Source organism: Camponotus vicinus, unplaced genomic scaffold, assembly GCF_025532165.1.
Source record: "Camponotus vicinus isolate PSW18456_S1 unplaced genomic scaffold, iyCamVici1.0 SCAF_2, whole genome shotgun sequence".
Classification (NCBI taxonomy): Eukaryota; Metazoa; Arthropoda; class Insecta; order Hymenoptera; family Formicidae; genus Camponotus; species Camponotus vicinus.
Genome location: NW_028141956.1, coordinates 4,610,775 through 4,637,824, shown reverse-complemented (window position 1 = coordinate 4,637,824; position 27,050 = coordinate 4,610,775). Strand labels below are relative to the sequence as shown.

General features: G+C 37.4%; 1 protein-coding gene and 1 long non-coding RNA gene across 7 annotated transcripts in view; one reads left to right on the top strand and one right to left on the bottom strand.

The window, feature by feature from the left end:
- Positions 1-27,050, top strand: part of LOC145966122 (uncharacterized) — a 72,660-nt gene that overhangs the window by 30,932 nt on the left and 14,678 nt on the right. The window lies entirely within an intron of this gene.
- LOC145966125 (uncharacterized) lies at positions 2,976-8,271 on the bottom strand. The gene is made up of 3 exons (XR_014436965.1): positions 8,155-8,271; positions 3,232-3,502; positions 2,976-3,169 (listed from the first exon to the last, which is right to left on the bottom strand). It is a non-coding gene; the product is annotated as an uncharacterized LOC145966125 (long non-coding RNA).

Sequence of the window (27,050 nt, the reverse complement as noted above, 5' to 3'; positions counted from 1 at the left end):
AATAAGCTCTAACGCCTGCATCTAGCTCGCGTTTCAGAAATAATTTCAAGAAAATCGCAGAAACACGCGATGTAAAGAAAGATGATAGAATATCCTCGATGACAATCCCTACTCAAACATTTTGAGGCTTGATACGTTCTCTGATTAGTGATCGGAACTATGATTGATTGCGATTAGGAAAAATTCATTTAATTTTTTTTAATCTCATTTTTTGAAACTTTTTGCTCAGAAGTGTAACCGATAGGATTAGGAGAAAATTACAATATCGTTTGTGCGTTAAATTATAGAAATTATCGCGATTATTATGCACCGTGTGTCGCAACCGCTCGATATTATAATCGTTCGGTATCGCAACCAGCGAGATATGCGCGGAATGTCGATTCACCGCGAAATCGCGATTTTGTTCGCGCGCGCTAACACAAGAAATGAGATGATAAAATCACGCGACGATTTCAACAGGCACGCCCATCGACGGCGATTCTAACCGTTCCAGTATCGGTCGCGGGATTGACACTAACGTGATCGGTAACCACTTTTTCACGCAGATTGGAAAGTGCGGACGCGAGCATTCGGCCGCCTGTTTTCACCGCGATTTCGCATAAATAAAAGCGCGCAGATGCTGATTAATAGCACTTGGTACAATAAGAGAAAGAGAAAGAGAGATTTGAGATAATTGATACATTTATAGTAAAATTTCATTCCGTTTTATAGTATTACATATATCTAATATATAAATAATGTATTAAAAAATAAATTTTATTTTTCATTTTTTTTATTTCTTAGTCCATGCCTCTTTCGGCTTGAATGGTTTTCAATTTTACATTTGTTATTTTTGTGATCTTTTGTGTAATGAAAATGCGCTTCTTAAACATCTAAATTAAAAATGTCTACATTTTCTGATAGTATCTAGAGAGAAAAATAGAGATTATCAAATAGAATACAAGAATGGAATAATGGAATAACAATAGTATTGAACCTAATCTTACTTAAAACAGGGTATAACCGTGAAAAACCTAGAAAACCTGGAATTTCCAGGAATTTTGTTTTGAAAAATCAGGGAATTTTCATGGAATTTTATTGGCTTATTTTTTAAAAATTGTTTCTTTGATAATTTTTTTGTAAGTGATCAGTAATCTGCAGGTGCTATTATTGAAACTTAATCCCCCAGCACCAGAATATATTATTCAATACATAAATATTTATTTTAAAAGATATATTTAATGAGAAATATGAGATTTTTTAGATTTAAAATATTAAAATGTTTTATTTATGTTAATATATAAGTTCATGCATAATAAATAAACTTATTTTAAAATTGTATTTATATAAATAATTTAATTAATTATTAATTTTGAATCTGGAATTTTGAATAAAAATGCCTGGAAAATTATGGAATTCTCACGGAATTTATTTACAAGATTTAAGTACACCCTGTTAAAATTTCTTAAAATTACAGTTATATATAAAAATAGTAATCGCATAGCATAGCATAAAAATTTAGATATAAATAAATACATACATCATACAGTAACATAAAAATAAAAGCCAAATCAAGAAAAAATTAAAATTAAACTTTATTATTATTAAAAATTTACATAATTTACTTCAGTGGTTTTTTTAACGATGCTGTTATTATTATCACATAATTTGTGTTATAAGTATATATAATAAATAACTTTTAATTTTTTGTTTTAGGTAAGCACTTTTGTCAGCATCTTAAATCGCGGGTAATTTCATTGCCGACAGTTACATCGTTGATCGCCGTTGAGTGAAATGCCTCTCATGTTAGAGATGCAAGAATGCAGCCGGCGAATTTCAGGTAAATCACGTGATATAGCAAGCGTGTTTTAAGGCTGTACATATTATTGACACACAAACACACAAATATATGCACGTAGAAACTTGGAAACCGCAATCTGGCTTTTGATAGCTTTTCGTGCGTTCTGTCGCAGTTCAACGTTCTACTTTTTCGATGTAACACGTTGATCTAATAACACAGTTTGTATATTTTATAAATTCCTTTTATTTTAAATTAGCTTTGCGTTACACATAATACCGGAAGTTAACTGTAATAGATTACTTTCGCGTGTATCTTTCTGCTTCGCGTCACAATGTAAGATGCTTAATGTACATATATATTATTATCCATTATTTATATATATTTAATCATTTGTAAGTTTGAGACATAATTGAGATTACATCGAATAGTTGAACGATGTTTAAAGTCTATCGAATCCCAACGATTTGCATTTTGCATCAAACTATTTACAACCGCCTTCTCTTTTTTCGATTATCGTTATTTTTCCGACAAACTATACGTTTATTATACCGCGGCTTTCGATATAAAGAAGCCGCACGCGGAACAACAGATCGGCGAAGCGTGCCCACGGATTCTTGACCGGCCAACCGAGCGATACATTCACTTTTCCGCAAAGATCCGAACCGAACATAATTTCGCGTTAAAGCCAAACTTGAAAATTAATTCCTCGCTAAATTGATTTCTATTTATTCATGACGGGAAAGTTTCTGCATTCATACTATTTATACTTCTGCATTAAATTTACTTAAATTATGTCAATATGAGTTACATAAATTTGTGCACTTCCCTACTATGTGTTCTATAAACTCACGGCAAAAATGTCAAAATAAATTATATATTATCTCAATTTTTTCTTGAACCATTATCATTATCTCGATCATGATTTAATTATTGGGAATAAAATAAAGATTGATATCAAAGGAAATGGGGATGTACAGATACCGACAGGTAGTGGGTATACTTATTAACTACAATATATCGCGTATATACATATATACATATATAGAGTTGAGGAGCGAGAGAAAAGAAAGAAAAAACACCATTGGCCATCAGCGGCCAACGCGTCGATGCATCAGTCGGTGTATTGAAACGAACGACTGGGTTCTCGGGTTACTAACTACATCCCCACCCTTCTCCTCCACCCTTTCTTCCTCGTTCACCCGTGCCGTCCATTTCTCTTCTCTCTTTCTCCCTCTGCATCCCAGCTCCGGATCCCTGTCTCTCACCGGCTTTCCTTCCGCATTCTGAAATTCCACGAGAGCAGGCGATGATTTCTAATGGCGGTGCGCTACGACGGTGCCGGCCGTGCTCCTTTCCGTTTTTCTCCGTCCGTTCTTCCTGCTCCTCCTCCTACCGCGAAGAATCTCCGCTGTATACGCCGTCCTTCCTCCTTACTCCTTACCTTCTCTTACCTCCTGTCTGAGAGCACCTCTGGCGATCCTCGCGCTCCTCTTCGCTACTATCGCCTCCCCTCCTCCTCTTTCCTCCCTCGTCCTCTTCCTCCTCCTTTGCCCTACCGCGCGAGGCGTGATCGCCGCTATTGATCCGCTATTGATCTCGTGATCCCCGCAGATTAATGTAACACGGTATAATTTCCTCGCCGGGATTTTTCACGTCACGTGGGAACGTCTGGCAGCAGTTTTTAGATGGTTACAAGACACGCTTGTGACCACGAAGTTGCTCCTTGAAAAGAAGCGATCTGAATTATTCAAATGTGTACCCAACTTTTAACGATACAAATGATGTAATAAAATGCGTGATATTAGTTTAATTATTTCAATCATATTTTTAAGTTTTTTTTTATTGTTATGGACGATTATTTTTTAGAAATTTATAAAGAAATATTGTATTCTTCGTTAATTTAATTATCTTCATTCTCTTTGTATATCTTTAATTGATCACTTTTGATTTGAAATTTTGATTTCAAGACGATCTAATCTAAATTCGCATTCGATTCGACATTGTCATATTCCATTCGATCAGGCCAAACCAATTGCGGTTGCTCACAATGCCTCAGTGTTCGTTTGCAAACTGCGTAATCATGGTCGATGATAATAAGTATTGTACGGTGTGTACGTCTCCGAGAAAGTATGTCATAATTTTTGCCAGGCAATTTTAAAAGCATAATCCTAGACTTTCTAAACTAAACCACTCCACCTGTTGCAGCGTGAGTCAAGGTCAATGTCGTTTATGATCACGACTGACCTTCGTCACTGTTGATGTCCGATAGCTCGTGAAAGCCGCGGAAACGAGAGACTCGGTCGTCATTTAATTCCCTCGATTCTCGACGTTTTACCATATGGCCTCATCCTTCGTATAAAGTATGCGTGTATCCGAGATAATCGCAATTTATCATCATGAAGGGAAATTATTTAATGAATTGGAGAATTTAATTTATTCTTAGGAATAACTTACTTGTATGATTTAAAACTCCTTTGTAATTCGTTGTATTTTCATCCTGGAATGCATCAACGTACATATTAAAATTGGAAATAATAATAGCGATTATAATAATTTAAAGAATATCTTGGCATAAATTTAAAAACTGATTTTTGATGTTTCTTAAAATTGATGTGTTCACATAAAAAGCAACGTCGTGTGGTTGGCGCGTCCTAAAAGATCCGATTCTATTCGCAATGGAATCAATTCCTGCCGAGACGAATCTGTGCTTTTTGCAGCACAGAGACAATTGTATGGTGGGAATTAACCGAACTCGATTTCGTGAAGCGATCTTCGTTTCTCTCCCCTTTTCTTCCTCTGTTCCGTCTCTCTTTCCCAAGAGTCGGGCTTCACGGCGTTTTACACGACGATAGTTTTCGACGAACGGCCGCGTTATTACATGCTTAAAATCATTTTCTACCTTGGCACGTCCCTTACAGCGAATCTCGATGCTGCCCGAGGCGAATGCCTGGCATTCCAGGCCTTGCACTCGGCAGAAATTCTCTCGCGGCTCTCTTATCGAGTCCAAGGATGCGAGAGGAATGGATGTTCGATGAGTTTCACTCGTGTGCTTTTGGGTCGGCCGACATTTTCCCGCACGAAATAATGCACGGTAATCGCTCGATCCTTATCCCGCATTTTTCGCAACTTTATCTCATACGTCCGATCTCTAAAGATTTTTTTAACGACGGAAATTATGACCCTCGTCTCTTTTTATTACGCTAACATTTCATCCGCTTGTTATTATCCGCAATTCTTACAGCTGTACGATACTATGTATATATTCAGAATACTTAAATTAAAGAGTCGCGTATTTTCACAACTCTCTTCTGATAATATTAGATTTGGAATCTAATATTACATTTATTAATCGATCGTCTTGAACTTTCAAATATGTAACGATGACACTTCTTAATTTCATTTAAATATACATATATAATAAACTTACTGCATATGAGCCTTTCAGAAGCCAAACCGACTTTATTTTTTGTAAATTTTCTAATTTTAGTACTAGAGCTCTAATCATGTCACTGATACTAAAATTAGAAATTTTACAAAAAAATGAAGTTGATCTAAAATGAATCTAACGTATTTGAAATGTCCATAAATTACGAATACAATCAAAGTGTCATCTTGGCATAAATCTAGTTATCGATAATATAGATGCAAAATGCGATATTACTTCACATCTGAATATAAATATACGTGCACGCGATAGTTTATCGAGATTCTATCACGCACAAATCTCCGCCGCGAATCCCGAGATCGTTAACACGCACGCTCGGCAGAAATTCTCTTATCGAGCCCAAGGATGTCAGGAATGGCTGCCAGATGAGTTTCATTCGCGAGGCATCTGGGTCAACTGCATTCGCGCAAGTGCAACACGGCGCGCCCATTCCATTTCCACCTGCGAGCGTGCGCTCCAACGAGTTTTGTAGATGCTTGAAAACCGACGACGCATTTATTCCACTGTACGTGCAGCTTGTTATCGAAGGGTAGTCTATCGACAAGGCAAGAAAACCCAAGAATCTACTGTGCGATATTTTTTGATGCACATTAATGATCAATTATCGATTCCGTGCATCGAGTTTTGTTGTTCCATTAAGCGCGTATTTTTCCTTTATATTATCGCAATAAATACAAGACAGCGATTGAGCTCGTCTTATCTTTACGGTTTCTAAATTTTCAAGATTTTATTGAGTAAACATAAAAGTAATTTACTTCTATTTTTTGATCCATTTTTCCAAGTCTTTTTATCAAGGTATATGTTTTGAAAATGTGCAGATTTGCCGATTTGCTGAGAATTTGCAATGCTAATCCGTGTTTCTTTCGTTTCAATTAACGCTCAGTTTAAGACAGTAAGGATTATTTGATCTCACAATCAGAATCTCAGAAAACGTTCGGCCGTCGGACTGTCTAGCTTCCTCTTCTCCACCGGTCCATTGTTCAACGAAAAGTGGGCCGTGGGTACGCCTCGATGAATTTTCGCATATTCATGAAGACGTGCGTATTGAGAAAGTAAACGTGGTTCGTGCGTTTTACGCGCAACAACGGAAAATTTAATCTGTTCGTGAGCTTTCCCTCCGCGTTTTATTGCCTAAACACAGATTTTTATACAGTTTGCGAGGTCAGTGAAATTATAGTACATTGTATAAATTTAATCGTTTATTTCTATTTTAACAGATTAGTGAATGAAAAATCTATTATTTATTTAATGATATTTAAATGATATTTAAATTTTATTTAAATATCATTACAAGTTTCATAATCATACTAACAATAAGAAGCAGCTCATACGTCTATAACAAAGCGCATCGTGTTGCGTGTCAGTTTCGATCTAATACTGCCGAGACTCGTAGAAGAAAAAGAAAGAAGAAGAAAGATTGACGCAGATACGTCAGGATGTGAAACGACTTACCTCAATGTTAGAAACTGTGAAGAAGCGCGATTAAAACCGCATCATATGAGTGACTATAAGATAACTATGCAATTTATCATTTCGACGTCTAATTATTCGTGAAAATTTTAATTAAAATATAATATCATAATCGATAATATTCAAGTAAAAAAAATATTTACACTATTCTTTTTGGGGGGAATGTAAGTGTAAATATTTTTTTACTGTTTTACATTCAAAATTCAAATTTTTTACGTTCAAAATAATGTGATTTTTAAAATTTTATTCATCTCAATATATTAAAAAAATCAAAGTAATAACATGATATCTCTAAATATAGATCAATGCCATGTTGAGGTTTGAAAATGGAAGGACAAATAATTCTGGATATACATGTTATATATCTCTTTCATTTATCTTCATAAACCGTAGAATTATATTCGATATCTCAGTTTTATCAGACTACAATCTGTAGTTCTGCTATTGATACATCTGCGATGGTAATAATCTGACAACACTAGAAGACATCCACCGTTTGTGGGACGCGGTAAAAGATAAGCGTCTCGTGTGGCTACTTTGTTCGCACGAGATTTCTCGATAAGTTCTTGTTCATAGATGTTATATATACATATATACATATGTATGGTGTGTACAGATATTTATCAGCTGCTTAACCTTGGAATGAGTCTTCCTTACGGTGGATATCATAGTTGCTTATCATATTCGGGCGGTTCGCCATCGGCGAGAACGATTTAAGTAAACTGTCTCGATATCGGTCGGCCATCGCGGTACGCTAAATCGATTTGGATCCGCGTTGTCGGCGAAGACCAAAGTAAATCGCTTAAGCCGCACGACGGAAAAAAAGCGAGGCATGGGAGATACACGTCCGATATTTTTAACACCATCGCTCGGCGACGCCGCGATTCCCCGTCCCATCGACTGTTGCGAAGCAGTGGTTCTTAATCCGCGAAATCCTATTTATCGGGATCAAGATATTTCGTACATTTTACACATTTTCAGCGTGAAAGAGTAGATTTGAAAATATAAATTTTAATACCTTTAAATTTATTCTATAAATATTCTTTAAATTTATTCTATAAATAATATTCTATAAATATTCTTTAAATTTATTCCATCAATTTATTTCAACATTTATAAGCATTCTCAATAATTTATATCTAATTGAAATTTAATTTAGATAATAATTTATATCCAACTTAGAGATTTGAATCTCTCGACAGAGATTATCTAAATTTGCTATTTATTATTTTTTTAAAGTTAATTGTAATTAATGCAAGATAATTAATTATCGGACAAAATTTCTTCTTTCAAAGTGAAAGATGTCACTCGTAACAAGATAAGACATATATATAATTTTCATTGTTGATTAGAGATTCTACTCTCTTCTTGAAAAAGATAAAGAGCCACTGCTTTAAGGTCGATCAACCAATTTCGTCCCGGCGCTACCTGTGTCCAGTGTTATTACATAAGTAAGTACCGTGTCTTTTAAGCGCCGGTTTCGGACCGCCAAGAGTATCGTCGATGGATTCGACACGCATCTGCCACGTCGAGCGGAAAAAGGAAACGTGGCTGCTGGCCGCGAAGCGGAGCAAAGAATTGCCGAAATGTAGCGGAACGTCGGAAGTTGGAGGTCGGATCGTTGTACGTTTGCAGGAAATCTTGTAAAGTCAAGCGAACACTTTGATCGATATACTTATGTTTAAATAACATATATTTATATATTATCTTGTAATAATTTCAGAAATCATGATTATCGCAAATTTTCACGCTCATGAATACGCGTTGAAAAGTGACAGGATTAATATTATTATCGCAAACAAATGAGGGAAAAAAGTGACTTTATAGTATATCGATCCGTATAATTTGACGGCGGAGAATTTTTCTCCTTCTCGATATCAGATTATTCCGCATCCGCTTGCGCGTGCGAATGACGATCTATCTAAAGTAGCGCGATTCGACGAGGTTGCAAGTTTATTTACGTCACAGTGGCTGCACCGGGGGGGTTAAATCGAGAAACTCATGCAACGACCACGTTCATTCGGTCCTTCCGACGATGGAGTTACAACTGCCGTAATGACTATTATTACGTTCACGCGACTCCGCTAATCGTGGCCGAGCGAGAATTACGAGAGCGACCGAGAGCACGAAAAGGATCGCCACTGCGAAGCTAATAATTATGTGTATCAAGTTTTACGATCGTAACGGGGACTAAGGTATAAGTCGCGCGTGGGCCGACGTGCATCTCGAATCGCCGATTATCGTATCCGCTGGGACGCGACGACGATAATAACGATACGCCAAATGAACGTCGCGTCGATCTCTCGAAACAGTCTTCAGTTTTAATTTCGAGTCCCCGGGGGATATTTACGGCGGTGGGCTTTCGTCGAGTCGTCCTAATTGGATTCTCGCTCCACGCTTGTCGCGACAACTCAGTCTCTCGTTACGTCTTATTCATTACAATGTCTTATTCACTCGGAGGAGAACGAACAACGACGCGAGCAATTCCAGGCATTGAAGTCTCTTTATCTCCTCCTCTGGATGGACTCTCGAAACTCTTTATTTTAATTTTTATCTCGCTATATTGCGTCTCATCTCTCGAGATGACGGTGCACGACGCACCGCGTTGGATATTCATGTCGGTCATTAATTTTCCACGGCTCTTCCAGCAAAAAATTTTACCACGATTGCTCGCGAATCTAATAAAAAGTAACATGACGTCCGCCAACAATATTGCGATACTCGTTCCACAGGTGAGAGAGCGCGACATTTTTGCGACTTGGAGATACTTTATCATTATCGCCCTACAGTTTCGCGGAATGTTCACCGATGGAAGAGTAACGCGGACGTAGGAGCCGTTTCCGCGTTCACACCCGGGCAGACGGATCGCCCCGGGCATGGCCGAGCGAGTCCACGGTATCCGATTACGTGTGTATGAGTATCGTACTCTTGTATGCCCGATGCCACCGAGAGAGGCCTCGGACGCGCGGAAGACGCCGGTACCTGTACTTATTGATTCCTCGCTGAAACAGCGAGAGCGAGAGAGAGAGAGGAAGGAAGACGGTCGGTCTCTCTCTTTCTCTCTCTTCTCATCTCACTTCGAAAGCCGCGCACCGATATGCACGTTCCTGGGCCCTCGAGCACCCATCGTTTGGCGAACGTTCCGCGAACGTCGCCGGGAATCGCGTGCGTGCGTTGGCATAATAGCGATGCCTATACGAAGCACCGTATACGTAGCCAGGAAATTCAATGCCCCTTCCAGACCCTGTAGTCTAATCCTTTTGGTCGCGTGAGATGCAGGTATAAAGATGCTTAACTAGATTCTCCAGACAATGCTTTTACTTTATCTGACGCGGATGAGCGTCGAATATCACGAGCGTAGGCACTACCGGATTCTCTGGAATCCCTTGTAATAATGAAGGAAAATAATGGGAGAGTAGAATAAAAGAATTATATATGTAATGATTAAAGTATATATTGATCGTCTCGAATAACCAGCATGTTTACGTCAAATTTCACTTTTATTCAACTGATCTCGAGGAATAGACGTCTCTAGCAGAGGCACGTTTCAACATGAAGCGAATCTCCGAGACCGCGTATACTTCCGTTATGTTCGCTCTCGCTTCCTCGGGAAGCGATTCTCGCGATTTGGGGTACCGTATTTCTCCGTCATTATTGTGATAGCGTCTTGGGAACAATCGTTTGTCTCTGCGGATACGAATAATTATTTCGAAGATGTAATTTCAATTGCACACACGCAAGTTCTCACAATATCAAAATATATATTACAAGTAGTGACAATTATATATTAATATTAAAAATAGCCTGTGCAAGAGCTGAAAATAAATTGTAACACTGCAACTAATGTGACATATTTCTTCGCGTAAAAAAAAGATTTAATTTCGAGTATTTATGATCGGAGCAAAAAATGTATGTCGACTACTCCACTTACATTTACAGTTAAAATATTCGTCGCGCTCTATCCATTTGATTACAAGCAGGTCGTACATATTACATCTCGGTAATGACGGCAGATCGGGCGCTTCGGGAAGAGAAGAGGAAGTGCACTACTCCTCTCTTGGTATTGTGCGCGATACCGAGGCGAGAGTGAGCCCGGTAAGGATTCCCTCGGTGGAAGGATGTGCCCGTTATGATGATTATCGTGCGTCTTGGACGCGGTTAATCCCGACGACACGGCGACTACGCGAGGACGCCCCTCGCGCGCGGTTCTTTCCACGGTCTCTATGCAAATTTTCTCATGCGCCACACCGGCGCGCTATAATTCGCCCCTTTTTGCGAATACCGTTGAGAATCAGTGCCGGATGAATCCCGCCGTGTATGTGCCTCGAAATACACAGTGTATACCACGCGTCGGGAGCGCTCTTTGTAAGAGCGTCCGAGAATGTTAGTTTGTTCTCCATGTATTTTGAGATTAAAAAGTGTCATCTGAATGTAATAAAGTTATGTCACAGAGATGATTTATAGGGGAGATTTACAGTTTCGAGAAACTCGTTTCGAAAATTAAAAAATCGAAGTGTCTAAGAATCCAGAGCTGATAACTATTTCTCCCTTTATAAGAGTGCTCAAGAATATTTAATTCTCTATATATTTTGCGATTAAAAAGTATCATCTGAATAAAGATGTCACAGAAATGATTTATGGAATTTATAATTTTGTGAAACTGAAAGTTTAAAAATCGGAAAATCTAAGAATTCACAGCCACTGATAACCACTCCTTTTTTTGTAAGAGCGCCCGAGAATATTTAGTTCGTTCTCCATGTATTTTGAGATTAAAAAGTGTCATCTGAATGTAATAAAGTTATGTCACAGAGATGATTTATAGGGGAGATTTACAGTTTCGAGAAACTCGTTTCGAAAATTAAAAAATCGGAGAGTCTAAGAATCCAGAGCTGATAACTACTTCTCCCATTATAAGAGCGCTCAAGAATGTTTAGTTCTTCATATATTTTGCGATTAAAAAGTATCATCTGAATAAAGATGTCACAGAAATGATATTTATGGAATTTATAATTTGGAGAAACTGAAAATTTAAAAATCGGAGAGTCTAAGAATCCAGAGCTGATAACTATTTCTCCCTTTATAAGAGTGCTCAAGAATATTTAATTCTCTATATATTTTGCGATTAAAAAGTATCATCTGAATAAAGATGTCACAGAAATGATTTATGGAATTTATTAGTTTCGAGGAACTGAAAATTTAAAAATCGGAAAATTTAAGAATCCAAAGCTGATAACCACTTCTTCCTTTGTAAAAACGTCCGAGAATATCTAGTTCGTTTCCCATATATTTTAAGAGTAAAAAGTGTCATCTGAATGTAATAAAGTTATGTCAGAGATGATTTATAGGGGAGATTTACAGTTTCGAGAAACTCGTTTCGAAAATTAAAAAATCGGAGAGTCTAAGAATCCAGAGCTGATAACTACTTCTCCCATTATAAGAGCGCTGAAGAATGTTTAGTTCTTCATATATTTTGCGATTAAAAAGTATCATCTGAATAAAGATGTCACAGAAATGATATTTATGGAATTTATAGTTTCGAGAAACTGAAAATTTAAAAATCGGAAAATTTAAGAATCCAAAGCTGATAACCACTTCTTCCTTTGTAAAAACGTCCGAGAATATCTAGTTCGTTTCCCATATATTTTAAGAGTAAAAAGTGTCATCTGAATGTAATAAAGTTATGTCAGAGATGATTTATAGGGGAGATTTACAGTTTCGAGAAACTCGTTTTGAAAATTAAAAAATCGGAGAGTCTAAGAATCCAGAGCTGATAACTACTTCTCCCATTATAAGAGCGCTCAAGAATGTTTAGTTCTTCATATATTTTGCGATTAAAAAGTATCATCTGAATAAAGATGTCACAGAAATGATATTTATGGAATTTATAGTTTCGAGAAACTGAAAATTTAAAAATCGGAAAATCAGAATCCAAAGCTGATAATCACTTCTTTCTTTGTAAGAGCGCTCGAGAATATTTAATTCGTTTTCCAGTTGTATTTTGAGATTAAAAAGTGTCATCTGAATGTAATAAAGTTATGTCACAGAGATGATTTATAGGGGAGATTTACAGTTTCGAGAAACTCGTTTCGAAAATTAAAAAATCGGAGAGTAACAATCCAGAGCTAACTACTTCTTCCTTTATAAGAGTGCTCAAGAATGTTTAATTCTCCATATATTTTGCGATTAAAAAGTATCATCTGAATAAAGATGTCACAGAAATGATTTATGGAATTTATAATTTCGTGAAACTGAAAGTTTAAAAATCGGAAAATCTAAGAATTCACAGCCACTGATAATCACTCCTTTTTTTGTAAGAGCGCCCGAGAATATTTAGTTCGTTTTCCATGTATTTTGAGATTAAAAAGTGTCATCTGAATGTAATAAAGTTATGTCAGAGATGATTTATAGGGGAATTTACAGTTTCGAGAAACTGAAAATTTAAAAATCGGAGAGTCTAAGAATCCAGAACTGATAACTACTTCTCCCATAAGCAACAAACGAAGAAATTGAAAAATTTTTAAAGATCAAGATTGAAAGTATCAAGCGCTGGATATACACGAAATTCTCTAACGCGCGCGCGATTGAAGATAATAGACATGATTTTCTTCCAGGGCACGAATTTCGCAGATTGGTAGACGATTAGTGGAGAGACTTTCAACTAGATTTTTGATCCGGGCGAAATAAGTTAACGGCTCACGGCGTTTCCTCATTCCTACTCGCGGTATTGCGTTCGGGGTCGTTAAATTCTCGCCGTTCGTTCGGGTTCGTGCTTCGTGCTTTTCTTTCCTCTTCAGGATCTGGGGCTCGCGCGAAAGAACATGAACGAGCCGGAGAAAATCGACGGCTTAATACGTAGCGCTCGTTAAATTAACGCGCGTGTATATTCCTCCACGCAATCGGCCTGAAACTTTACGATCTATTCCATTCTTCCTTCCCCTCATTGTTGTTCTGTTCATTTCATTGCGTTCGATTTAGATCCCGCTACGTTGCATTACGATACGCATTGGGTCCTAATTGCATCATTTCTATTTTCTTGTTTTGTCTGTTTCAAAAAACGATTATACTAGCTAGGTAATTCGATAAGCTCATTTTTACAAATTGGTAGAAAATGTCGGTTAATCGAATACATTTGATTTCGATTTTTTTAAATTATTATTTATTTTACAGATGGAAATAAATAATATTGAAGAAAGAAAAATAGATCCGTCTCTGTCAAAAAATTAAAATTAATTAAGATTCATATTTCTTCAAGATTAAAATAATTTTTAATAATCATATGCGCATTTTATTTTTTAAATAAAAAGCTCTCGAAGATGTGTGGAAAAATATATTGATAGGTGCTATTGAAATATTTTTAACAAACTGTCGGCACTATTAAAGTACCGTAAGCGAAGTATCGAAGTATATTCCTATGCTCACCCAAAGTACTATAAACATCCTTAGTTTCGCCGCGACCTAACAGTCCCTCGGCGAATTGTTAGATCGTATATACAGTAACAAATAGGTATCGCGAAGTCAAGTCGTAACGTAGCGGGAATTCGTACGATCTGGACCGTTATAAGAAATAAATGTCTCGGCAGGGTTATCGGATTACTTGCTCGAGCACATAACAATTTTTGATTAATTGCCATTTTGCCTGCCAGAATAACGAATTGCAACGTCGATTAACACGATTATCGATCGCCTTAAACATTTTAAAAATCATATATATTCTTATAAAAAAAATTTTTGTACACTTTTGCAGAAGGATCTTTTTGCAATAAACATGCAATTCTTGACGATTTGAATCAAGATTAAATTTTTCATCGATATGATTCCAATCTTTTTATATGAATTTCAAAAAGAATAGCGATTGATTTAATAATGAAGCATGATTGCAAACATTTATCACTAAGAATTGAAAGTGTAGAGCGAGTTAAAAACATCGTCGATATGAGTGTAGGTCACGAGGTTCAATATCGTCACAGTACACAAACCCATTTCGATTACCATTCGCTCTTCGACCTCGCGTTCTCCTCGTGACCGCTAAACGGAGCGTGTGTGCACACCTGTGCACATACGCACGTGCCGCCGTGTAAATTCTTCGACAAACACTTGCGGCGCGGTTCTCGCGCGATTGATTCTGCACGCGAGGCCGATCCTCCGGCGCGATCCTCTCGCATAATAGGACCCGCTCGAGTCATTGGAAAGTCGGCACTCTACGATCTCTGGCCCACTAAACACGGTTACTGCAAACGAGGACGTCGACACCGAGAAGGACCTTAATGTTGAGGTGATGACCTTTGAAATGACAATTTTTCTACAATTTTTACAATTAGTTGAGAATCTAGCTTTATCAATCTAATTTATGAAATATATAAATAATAATTATATAAATAAATTTATATAATTTGATGAATAAATTAAGTAAAATTATTGTAAAATGCGAAAGAAATGAAATTTTTGTCTGTCTTTGTAAAAATAATACAAATAATAAGGTCTTGACTATCACAAGGCTCTTCCACACATAGTCGTAGATCCATGTCGAGTTCTCTAATAACACAAGTTTCGCAAATTATTGTTCCGCAAGTTAAATATAGTTTGTTATTCACGTGGCAAACTTTGAAAGCCACGCGTTCAGAACGATCGCGCATAATTGCCGAGTTTCTCCGGTTTCCTTCGCACGCGGCTCTTAATTGTTGTCCTCGGACCGATGTCGCCATTGTTATACTTTTAATCGGATGGTGGGTTAGAGAAAAATTCCCAACCATGTCGACCATATGCGTTCGCATTTTTGCCCGTGGACATTGTTTAAAAGTGCAGGATTACCCGAGCATTTAGTAATATATGCGCCTTATAATATAGCATATAATTGAATAGTAGCATATGTAATGCGTTTAATTCGCGAGAGTAGATGCCTCGGTCTAAATTTTCGCACGAACTGTCGTATGGCGCATTCCACGCGCCACATACGTCGCATGCGAACCTAATTCAGCAAATTTCTAGCTTTGCAAGCAAAATATCTTGTGCTTACTTGAAAAGTAAACGTAGACTAGGCACGGCTCGTACCATATATTTCTAGTAGACTCTTGTAATCATCATCACGATGTCGGTAAGCAGTCACGTAAAATTTTAAGCAGGAGTACAGTAGAAATTATTGACTTTCATATAAGCCTAAGAATGTGTGTAAAAACGTTGGAGAAAGAAACTCAGACACAGTAAATTCAGACAGGTGTTAATTTCCAAAAAAATTTCGGAACTGACGCGGAATTAATGTCAATGGCCTTGCCGAAGTCCCAGATACCTCGTCTATGTTTGCAAGACTCGTGTTAGCGCTAATTACCACCTTGGCGCGTCTCCAAGGGAATTGCGTTTATCTAATCCCACCTTCTTGTTCGCCAAATCTCGTTCTCGCGCAGTGCATACTTAGATGCCCGATAAATGCGCGTTGTTGGAGACGCAAACAAAAGAGAGGAACGAGACGCGACAACGACGGTGGAAGCGTGAGAGAGCAACACGATTAAGGGTAGCCTTTAATTAATTGTCAGAATGAGTGACGGAGGCCGGTAATTATTGGACCGTGATTATTAGCCGCTTCTCTCATCAAGCCAAACAACCGCCGCGTAAAGATGGAGTATTCAACTAGAAGTGCTTATGCAAGGAGGGATTAACTTCTTAGAAGGAAACCGACTAGAAGTAAAGCGTCGTGCCAGGATCGTGGCAAAAAGACGAGACGTGCCGAGTATCTTCTATTGGAATTTAAAAAGTAACAGTTACTAATTACCATTTTATGTAAGCGTGCATAAGAGGAAGAACGACTCTATTTCTCTTTGAGGTAATGGAGGGTTCTTTCTCGAAAATAAATTAAGTTGAAGAACGGACATAATATACTTGTGTATTGGAAATATTTCAATTAAATACATTTTAAAATATAATAAATAATCTTTATGTACGATAAGAGTAATTTTTTATGAATTAGATCGTAATTTAACGCCAGAATGTATCGATTTATTATATTTGATCACATTATCAAATATGTCAATTATTATGTTTGATTACACTATTGAAATATTATATAGATTTTCGTAAATGCCTGAGGAAGCTAAAAAGTAAAACGAGTTTTAACAAAAGATTATTTCGCAACTGAAATCTCGCACGCATGCGTTTTACATTCCTTCGCATTAAATCAACGAGTTCGAGGCAATTATGCATAATTTCAGTATCGCGTACTCGCATCCGACTAACATGAATTCGACGAAAGGAAGAGCGGCGAGGTCCAAATTAAACGGTGCGAGGAAGACCCGGAGGGGGCCTCTTCGAACACGATAAGATAGAGGGAGAAGCTATGTAAAATATCAAACCCAATTTTCGGTTATCCATAACAAAAATTGGAAGCATAGATTGAAGAATCCCGCACACGTCACTCAAGTGTTAATACTAATGGAGTTTAAAATAAGTGATAATCACGAAATTCATTCGAGAAATTGCTCGGCAAAATATTAGGTTGGCAAATGACAGGTAAACATATATATTCGACAATCTTAATATTTCATATCTATGAGAAATTAGCACACTCTGTACTTTAAATAAATTGAGTTTTTTTACGGAAAATGATAGTGAATTTTGTTTGTAATTGTGTAGTGACAATAATTTTGTTTATAGTCAAAATTATAAAAAATACAAAAATATTGAGAAATGTTATTTGACTGTAAGTTTTAAATGGTACAATTACAAATGCGAAACAAAAATTATTATAAACAATTAAAATTTCTGAATTAAAAATATATCAGTGATTTTTTTAAATCTAAAATTGTGCGATATTTTTTTAAAATGCTCTACGTTTTTAACTTTGATTACAAACAAATTATTGTTATTATATACAATTACAAGTAAAATACTATCATTTTATATATTGAAAATTTAGTTTTTAAAATTTGGATATGCACATAGGTTTAATATGTCAAGTTTAGATATATATTTATTTAAAATCTAACCTTTTATATTAACTTTTCAAATAATACTAAGCAGCAGATGTGAGAGTAATTTGTGAGACAATTAATCTGTTTTACATATATAAAAATAAATTACCAATAATTATTTTTTTTAAAGATACGTTGCATGTTGCTGCATCTAGCAATAAAGTCTGAAGAAACTTGAGTAATAACATCGCGATTTTCAACAATCGTTTCGTTCATGCAACGAAATGCATTGAAGCATTGTGCACCTTCCTGTTTTCTAACTGACAGACACGAAGGACGCACGCGTTCGCCCGAAGGAGGGAAAGCCGCGGTGATCGGGGTCTCGTAAAGACAGTGAAATTCATCATAAAACTGCCAATGATCAACCCGCCGATCTTTAACATCGACAATTATCACTTTAAATATGCGCATAAGAAACGGAGACAGTGACATCGTCTTTCTTTCGCCATAACTTTTTGAAAGTAGTCGCTCGCCGACGATTTCCCGACGACGATGTTCTTTCGCAACCGTTTAATATTAATGGAGCTTACTGTAGGGATTATCGCATCGATTATTACATGCATTTTACCACCGAGATTGCGTCGATCTCGTATCGATGATCGGAGAGATTTCCATTTTGGCCAAGGCTGGATTTAATCGCGAGAGATCGGAATCTCTGCAAAGACGTTAAAATGTTGTTCTTCGAAGTTTTAAGCTAATGATGAGACAAAAGAGGAAGACTAATATTTTTTTTTCTATATTCTCTGCATTTGTACATACATATCATTTAAATTTTGCAGATTATCAAACAGTTATATACATGAATAAATTATCCCAATGATACAAATGCGATTCTAAAGTTTTTAGAATACTAATCTCTATATTTATCGTTCATACTTTTGTGACTCCTTCTAATTAAAATCGCAATAGTCGCGGTTGTGGTTACGATTACGAAACGCAAGCGCATCCCGGACACGAAGCGTCTCTGGGCACGAAGAAACTTACATGCCATTTGTCCATTAAGGTAGCACGTGTCTCTCTACCGTCGTAATAGCGCTTCCTATTAAGATACAAATCATTCATATTATTCGAGAGGCTGCTTTTAGGAAGGGAATATCTCTCACAGTGTCGCGAGAGAAACGTCGGCGTTCCGGCGTGTGAAAGTTCCTATAAGCGAGATATATGTTTATCTGCGGGACGTCAGTCATCTCCTTCGCTGGACATTTTGTATAGATACGCCCGCTGGCCATCCTTTGCCTGGTAGGCAAGGCGACGTCCCCGATAAGCTGCCTTTCACGCGAGAACGTAAAGGAAATGTCCCACCGAATAAACCGACATGGACTCTTAGGATCGAAATTCAACGCTCATCACAATTAAACAGATGTTTACAACAAATTGACGATTTAGAATAGAAAGAATAGTAAATACGACAGAAAGAATGGTACTAGAGATTCATTAATTCAATAAAACTCGTAAGTCCTTAAAAAATTTGCAAGGCTGAATCCATAAATAATTCAATAAGTATATGCCGAAAAAAAAATACTTCGAGAAATTTTATTTATTGATTGTCACATGTCTCGTTCGAGGACGCGCGATACTGCGTAGTGTCTTGTATCGCGATTTCGCCAAATCGTGTACTACGTTCGATTATTATCTGCATTATTATTATTATTCGCATCGAGATAAACCACCTCGTGTCCGATTCGGTGGAATGCCAGCTTAAAGCTTCATTTACGCGCGTAGGCGAGGTTCTCGTCGCGTAGGACACGTCGCGTGGGCAATTTCTCTCGCCGCAGCCTTGGCTACCTACAAGCCGCCGGTAGTGATCAACAACAAACTTCTTTTTAGTGCGTGTCAAGTCGCGATTGGCGTGCACGATAAGTGTGTTTAATGTCTGAAATATATGATATTATTTATAGAAAGTGTTTTTCAAACTCTAAAGCGAATGAATCATACAAATAGTACGATAGAAATGTAGAATATCTTATATATAACACGTGCATTTTATGTATATTATAATAATTTAAACTGTAATATATATTTTTTTCTAATTTTCTCAATTTAGCAATATAATTAGTTGATTATAATGTTAATTTTTTAATGTAACGTATGTCTGAGATACAAGTTACGCTTGTTAATGTAAGTCGTTTCGTAAACTGCCTGTCATCAGATGGAGCGAGATTTCATGATGATAAATTGACGCCTCTGCGATCGCGACTTATAAAGATGCGTATTTTTTTCGAGATCGTAGCAGAGAAGAAAGTAAAATTGTGTGTATTGATTGACCTCAAAGTCGCCGATACGAGCGAGTGCGAGGCGGGAAGTAAAGTGTGTCGTTACGCAATGAAATTATGCTGCGTTTCGCCATAAATCTCTGCACGATAAAAATGAACAAAATCTAACATAAGAATTTGTATATGCTCGTAAAGCGAGAGAGATACGAGACTTTTTGAGGCATAAATTCTCAAACATATTATATATTTATCTTGATTTTGTAGAAAAAGATTTGCATATTTATTCTATCTTTAATATCATCTTTAATTATCACGTATGATTATTTATTAAATAACCTAAGAAGAAATATATTTAAGAATAATTATTAAGAATAATAATTATTATTTAAGAATAATTATTATATATACTTAAGAATAATTATTAAGAATTATATTATTTTTCGCAGGAGGAAAAGAGAGGTATTATCTTGGAATTTTTGGCAACTTCTGTTTTAAAATAAAAAAACTCTTTTGACGACGCCGCTGTCACGGTTCTTGCCTTCCGATTACTTATTTTACTTTCATTACGTAATCATCCCATTCGCACACGATTATTACCGATGAATATATAGGAACGGTGGTTTTTTTAGTGGGAAAGAGAAATGGAAGAATGCACACGATTCATCGGATAGTTTCGGTGCTCGATGACGTAACGCCACGTTTTTTTTTGCTGAAAGTTGCCACAGGCTTCTATATATTATACCTAAACTGTTAACATTGACAGGTAGCTATTTACAATTGGACAGAATATTTAAGTTGGGTTTAATGTACTAATTTATATTTTGGCACAGAATCATTTTTCAATTTATCGGCAGTTATTAAAACATAAGCTATTTTCATGTATAGATAAGTATTGATTGATATTCTAGGTTAATATTTTGTCCATTGATGCAATTAATTATATTTTGCCCAATTAAGTGACTATCGCAGCTTCACGATAACATCGTTATTAATGGTCTGGTATAATATTATAGAAATCTGATTACCCCATATTCGTTGGAGAAACTTGGCAATTTGAATCTAGATTTTGACGCGTGTAAAAATACACGAAAATAATTTGCATTCATATTTTATTATTATTATATATATTTATATATTATATATATTTATATATATATTATATATTATATATATATATATATATATATATATATATATATATATATTATATATATTTATGTAACATTAGAAATTCCTCGAAAGTATATCAGTTTCAACTTTCGTTTATTTCGTGACATCCCGTATATTTCAAGCTGTTATCGTGCACAAGGATACGACGCCGTTATCGGGAAGAAGTGAAATCGCGCTTTCGTATTGCGCGCGATCAAAAATTAATTAAAGAATTATTTAATTTATTCGATGTGACCCGATTTCTCCCATAGCGGCTGACACTATCGACATACACATGATTATTAATATATTGCGACCTGCTAGCATGTGAACATTCATTAAGACTTTATATTATGGATTAAAATCTCATCTTTCGTTAGAAATTAACATCGATAAAAAAAATATGCTCAAAATATATAATTATTAGAATAATTATTAAAATATAATTTTTAAATTATAATTATTAATATTTATTATTGCTCTAAAATTATACAAATAATATTCATTTAAATAATATTTGTTATCGGTACATCTCATCTCTTTTTTTTCACAAATATTGTCCAATATTTTAATCTCTTTCGAAATTTTTTTAGTGCGATTCAACTTTATGAAATAATTGTCGCAAAATTGCTAAAGCATTTTCATCATGATTACAATCGCGAATCGGCTTTGATCATCGATTATCGGCTCGGAACGCAATAAAACCCGAGCGCTTAAACCCGGCGGCTCACAGGTGCAACGGCGATATTTCTAACGTGATTTCTAACGGATGCGTCGCGAGATTTACTTTGCGTGACGACGTCTAACGTGAAACTCGGAGGCTTGACTCGCTATAGAGATGGTCATGTTCCATCCACGCTCCAATTACGAGCCGTAAAAAAATCAAATATGCTTCTATGTATTTCGATAGGAATCTATACCTATCGGTCTGATCAGGTTTTACTCTGATAGGCGTGTGATCTTCTGAGATTATACTGTAAATGAATACTTGCATAATTTTACATTTATGGTTTAATCATATACTTTTATATGTAATTTCCGGATATATTTTTGATTATATAGTAACGTCCATACTGTGTGTGTGGTTAATAGAATATTTAACATTATAATTAAGTTGTATAATCTCGTTATATTAGTTTTTGAAATTCTTTTTAATTAACTTTAATAAGATTAAAATAATGACAACATTTAGCTCTTACAATTTTCGCATTTCAATTGAAATCTTCTTGATTCTCAAGATGGATTTTTCCGATTGATATTTCGTGCAGAAGCATGCGAATAATGCATGGCATTAGAAAATGTGTCAGAAATATCATTACGTTCGCCAATCGGGCTTTACGCGCGAGATTTCTAATCGCGCGACATCCAGCATGCGCTCAATCGGCACTCGTCCGCGGGAGAAATTCATTTCACGTACGTCCACATCGACAATAGTCGCGTCTCGGCGATTTTTACACGTGCTATTCATCATCTTAATTCAACGCAGACGATAACTGATCGAAGCACTCGATCGCGAATCATAATATGCCGATGCCATAATCGTCATATAGAAAGTTATTTCAGGCTCTTTCTCTCTCTCTCTCTCTCTTTTTGAACTTTCATATAAAGTTTTCACATACTTAGATTGAATCCAGATAGATATTGCTATTTCGATACCGCTGCATTATCTAAATATCTACATATTTCGCAAAAGCAGAAATTTTTAATTTATCGTTCTTTAAATTGTTATTTTTTAATATTATTTAAAATATAAAATTTTAAATAATATATTAAAAAATATTTTTTTTGTTTGATTCTAAAGAAATATCAGATGTTAAATTATTCCAAGACATTCAAAGTATCGATTTTATTCTTAAGCTCTGCTCGTGGCTGGTCTTCCTCGCGGACGATGTGTAATCCTTGCTCGCACGCGATATCTTGGAATTTCGCGATCGAGCAATCTATTTTAATTGGCGCGCGCGCGAACGACGAGCTGCTCCTTCCGTGACGCTTATCGTTGGTCATTAAAACGTACACTCGATAATTGAAGTCGTCTCTTCGTTCTCATTCTAAACGCATTGCTTTTAATTACCGATCACGCTTCCGGCACTCATCCATACCTCGTAGCCTGTCGAGGCTCGATATGTAACTGTCGAGCTGTCGAACCACTTTTTTCACATTAGTTTATAAGGAGTTTCTTTCGTGATCTCAAGATCAATTTTTTATAGATACTATTTGATCGCAGGCACTTGTAACTTTATATAGTTCTCAGTGTCACATCTCTTAACTACCGAGTTTCAAATTAAATTTTCTTTAAAACGAAATATATATGTAAAAAAAATCAATCGAAAAAATAATATTTCACATTTATCGATTTTTCTATCGACATTTTATCTCATAATAGTACTTTTTTCTTTGATTGATTAAATAGTTGATTGAATATTTTAAAGTCAGGAAATTTTTATACATTACCAAACATTAGAAAAAATTCAAATATATTCTGCATATATGCATATATTATGCATACATTATCATATTTTTTTCGAGATTTTCTGACTGAAATGATGGCTTGGTCATAAAATTAACGCGGCCAATTAATTATTGTGATATACGAGCCGAATCGCACGAGATGTTTCATTCGAATCGACCGTCCGATCGATCGATGCCGCAACTTTCTACGACGCGACGGCCGCAAATGGCGGAATGCGCCTGCAGCATTCGTACCGAGGTTACCCACCTACTTTCGATCTAAGGCACGTCGCGCGTGAATTCGGCAACTTCTGTGTACCTGTATGCGGAGTAAATTTCGGTCATCGAGCGCTCGGGATGGGCGGAGATATCGATGGCTCCTGCGGGGTTCCACTCTCAACAAGGTTCCGATCTCGAGGAGGACTTTCTTTTTCGCACGGGGTCCGCGACCTGAATCCACCTGACGAATCTCTTCTTTTTTCGTCTCGTGCCTCCATTTCGCTTCCTTTACCGAGCCGGATCAAGCGCGACGCTTCATTTCTGCGCGATTAATTAAATTTGGAACAAGCTCGGGACCGCGATATCTCCTGCTCGTCAAGACGTACAGATTTGATCGATGAATACCGGTGAGTTTGATCGCGATCCAAAATTGAAATACGTAATTTAGAAAGTGATGTTTTTTTCTTTTGTGAGAAATCATATATTCAAAAAAAAATCTTAAAATATTCACCATAAAAACAACATTCATTTTATATATTTTATTATATTTTTAAATGCTACAAAATATATTTTCACGGATGCAGAATGCAATAATGAGTTAGGCTTACATATGCAAGCGAAATAAAATTGTGGAAGTCAAAAAAATATTACAAAAGACATCAAGAACCCGCATTTTCGTTCCTCCTACTTACATTGCGACATCGCGAGGAGAGGAGAGAAAAAGAAAAAGAAAGCACAAGATACCGTGATATTACGGGCAAATTACGTTAACGGGCGGAAAGATACTTTTTCATATATCCTCGATCGTTTGCATGCATTAAGAACGCGACATAAATGCGCCCGGCGGGCGGCCGGAAGGATCGACGTTACCGGAGGCAGCACCTACGGCGGACAGTCACGACGTCGTCCTCCTCCCGGCTCGTGACACGTAAAGGGGCAATTACTAGTGCGCAGGATGCGTGGACACACATTTCGCATGCAAACATATGCCGTTGCCACGCGGTAATTAAACGATCCCGGGGAGTGTTTCGAAGGTATCGCCCGTCGTCGTTTGCGTTACGAGTCGTAGGACACGATGACAAAGTTGCGCCTAAACGATTAGTCGGAGGAACGCGACGATCCCTTGCGCGATCGCGCATTTCGGACACGTAACGTGGAACGTGTTCATCGAGGAATCGACGCAACGAGAATTCAACAGACGTAAGGGGGAGTTCTCAAATTAAGAATGCCAGACGAGGCGAAATATTCCGAGGGATTCTAATTTTAAAATCAAATGAGTAGAGGGAATGGAAATTGAGGAAATTTCAAAAGAGTAGATTTGAAAGATAGGCTCTGGTGAATCTCGCCTTCTCTTTTCGAAACTTTGCGTCAAATATCTTTGCATTTTTTTCTCATTAGATTTCTTTTCTTTCGAACATATTCCTTTTGGCACCACTTGATTTTCGTTTCGAAAGATACTTGGGCGGCCCGTAATTACCGGATGCCTATTTGGCCGGCGCACTCTGTAATCTCGAACGCATACGCCGGCACACGATGATCGTGATCGCGAACGCGCGTATAAAGCACCTGCGCGCACCTTATCGCCACAGATGGTCTAACGTTACGATTCTTGATTAATTAAAGCTCCCGAGAAGTCGACGGCGGGCATCCGCGCGATGCGCGCTCTTTAATGAGCTAAAGTACTGCTCGATATACACTGATTCAGTAGCTACGACCACGTGCGATATATTACTCTCGCGCACCTATAGTCTGCTTAATAATTTGTCCTCTTTCTCTCACTCCGCATTCTTCCCTCTACTTCTCCCTTCGTATCTCTTTTCCTTCTTTCATCTGTCTATTTTACCCCGCATTTTCTTTCTCGCTTTACCCTCCGTGGCCTCGGCCTTCCTCTTCCGTTCTTTCCTCCGACAAGGAAATCACGAGTGAGAAAGGGGAAGAGAGAAAGAGGAGAGGGAACGGCATCCGAAGGATCTCAGCGTCAATTAAGCAAGAGTTGCGAGACAGGCCTAGACGTATACCTCCTCGCACAATCTGCATTTATCTCGGCGAGAGTTACAAGAGCCGTTTGCTATCTACCGTGCCGTGGCACGTACGGCAGGGAGTACGAAAAGTCAGTAAGTCCGTAAGTTAGCCCCGTTCATCTCGTGTTTCGCGCGCCCGATCTCGTCTCCTCGAGGAGTCTGACAGGAGTCACGGAAGAGCGAGACCGGTTAATGCTCGCGGCGCGGAAAATTAGTCTCGCGGCACGTCGAAAGTGCGACGTTTCGTTAGGAAATGCGTTGATTTCGTCGTGATTGCGCGATTAGCACTTTAAGCTGCGACAGCGCATTGCGATGCCGCAACGTAGAGATTTCTGCATCGCGCTGTTAACGTTGGAAGCAACGATGAGGAGAATTTTGCACTTTACATCACTAACGAAAGCATTAAGACAGCACACAATTATATATTTTTTCTCTATTGGAAAGAATAATTTGTGTATATAAATATTTTTTACAAATCTAAATTCACCGTTATTATCTTGATTTTTATCTTGATTATTATCTTGATCCCGATTGGCGGGAATTTTTGTTTCATTAAAAAGTCGCTGAGCCAAATCTTTTGCACAAGAACTCTTTTGTGAATCTTCCCGAAATTATTTACTTTAATTAATTTCTGCCGGGAAATATTCTTAGGGATGATCAAACCGGCTTTGACGTTCGATCGAGGGATGCGCGCGTCAGGGTCAGGGGTCAGAACCAAAGTCGAATCGCCGCGCGAGGCAACAAGGTTTTCACCCGCGCCCCTTGGGTGAGCGTCCATTGTTCGATCATTATTACCGCGATCGAGCAGCGGATCTAGCCGTGCAGCATCAGGGGACGCGCCGGCCGCTGATATATGGGATAGATCGGGGGTGAGATAGTATCTCCGCGCGCGGGTTGTTCAGGTTGCGAGACTGGGATTGGTAAGATTTTCACGCGACGGCGCGCATCGTAACGTTATTACTTTCGTGCAAAATGTGAAAGTTGGAATACACGCCATTGTGTATGGGGGATTCAGATAGCAGGGGTCCCCGTGAGTACAACACGTGTGTTACCTTTGTTTCCCACCGTGCGCGGCGAATATCGTGATTTTTCGCCGCCCTTCCTCCTCCTCCCTCGGAGATAAACGCTGTATGTTTCATCATCGGACCAGCTTGTTAAATCAATACCAGTCTGCGCGTACGAAACGCACGCGAAAGCTACATTACGCGGAATTGTGTAAACAATATCTCCTTCACTCGTGACTTTTCGCATTACGAGCGCTGCGCCCAGGTGAGAAAATGCTCTCGATTCTTTGCGCAAGGGTCAGGCTAGCAACATTGTCTTGCAATATTATGTATTTCCAGGAGA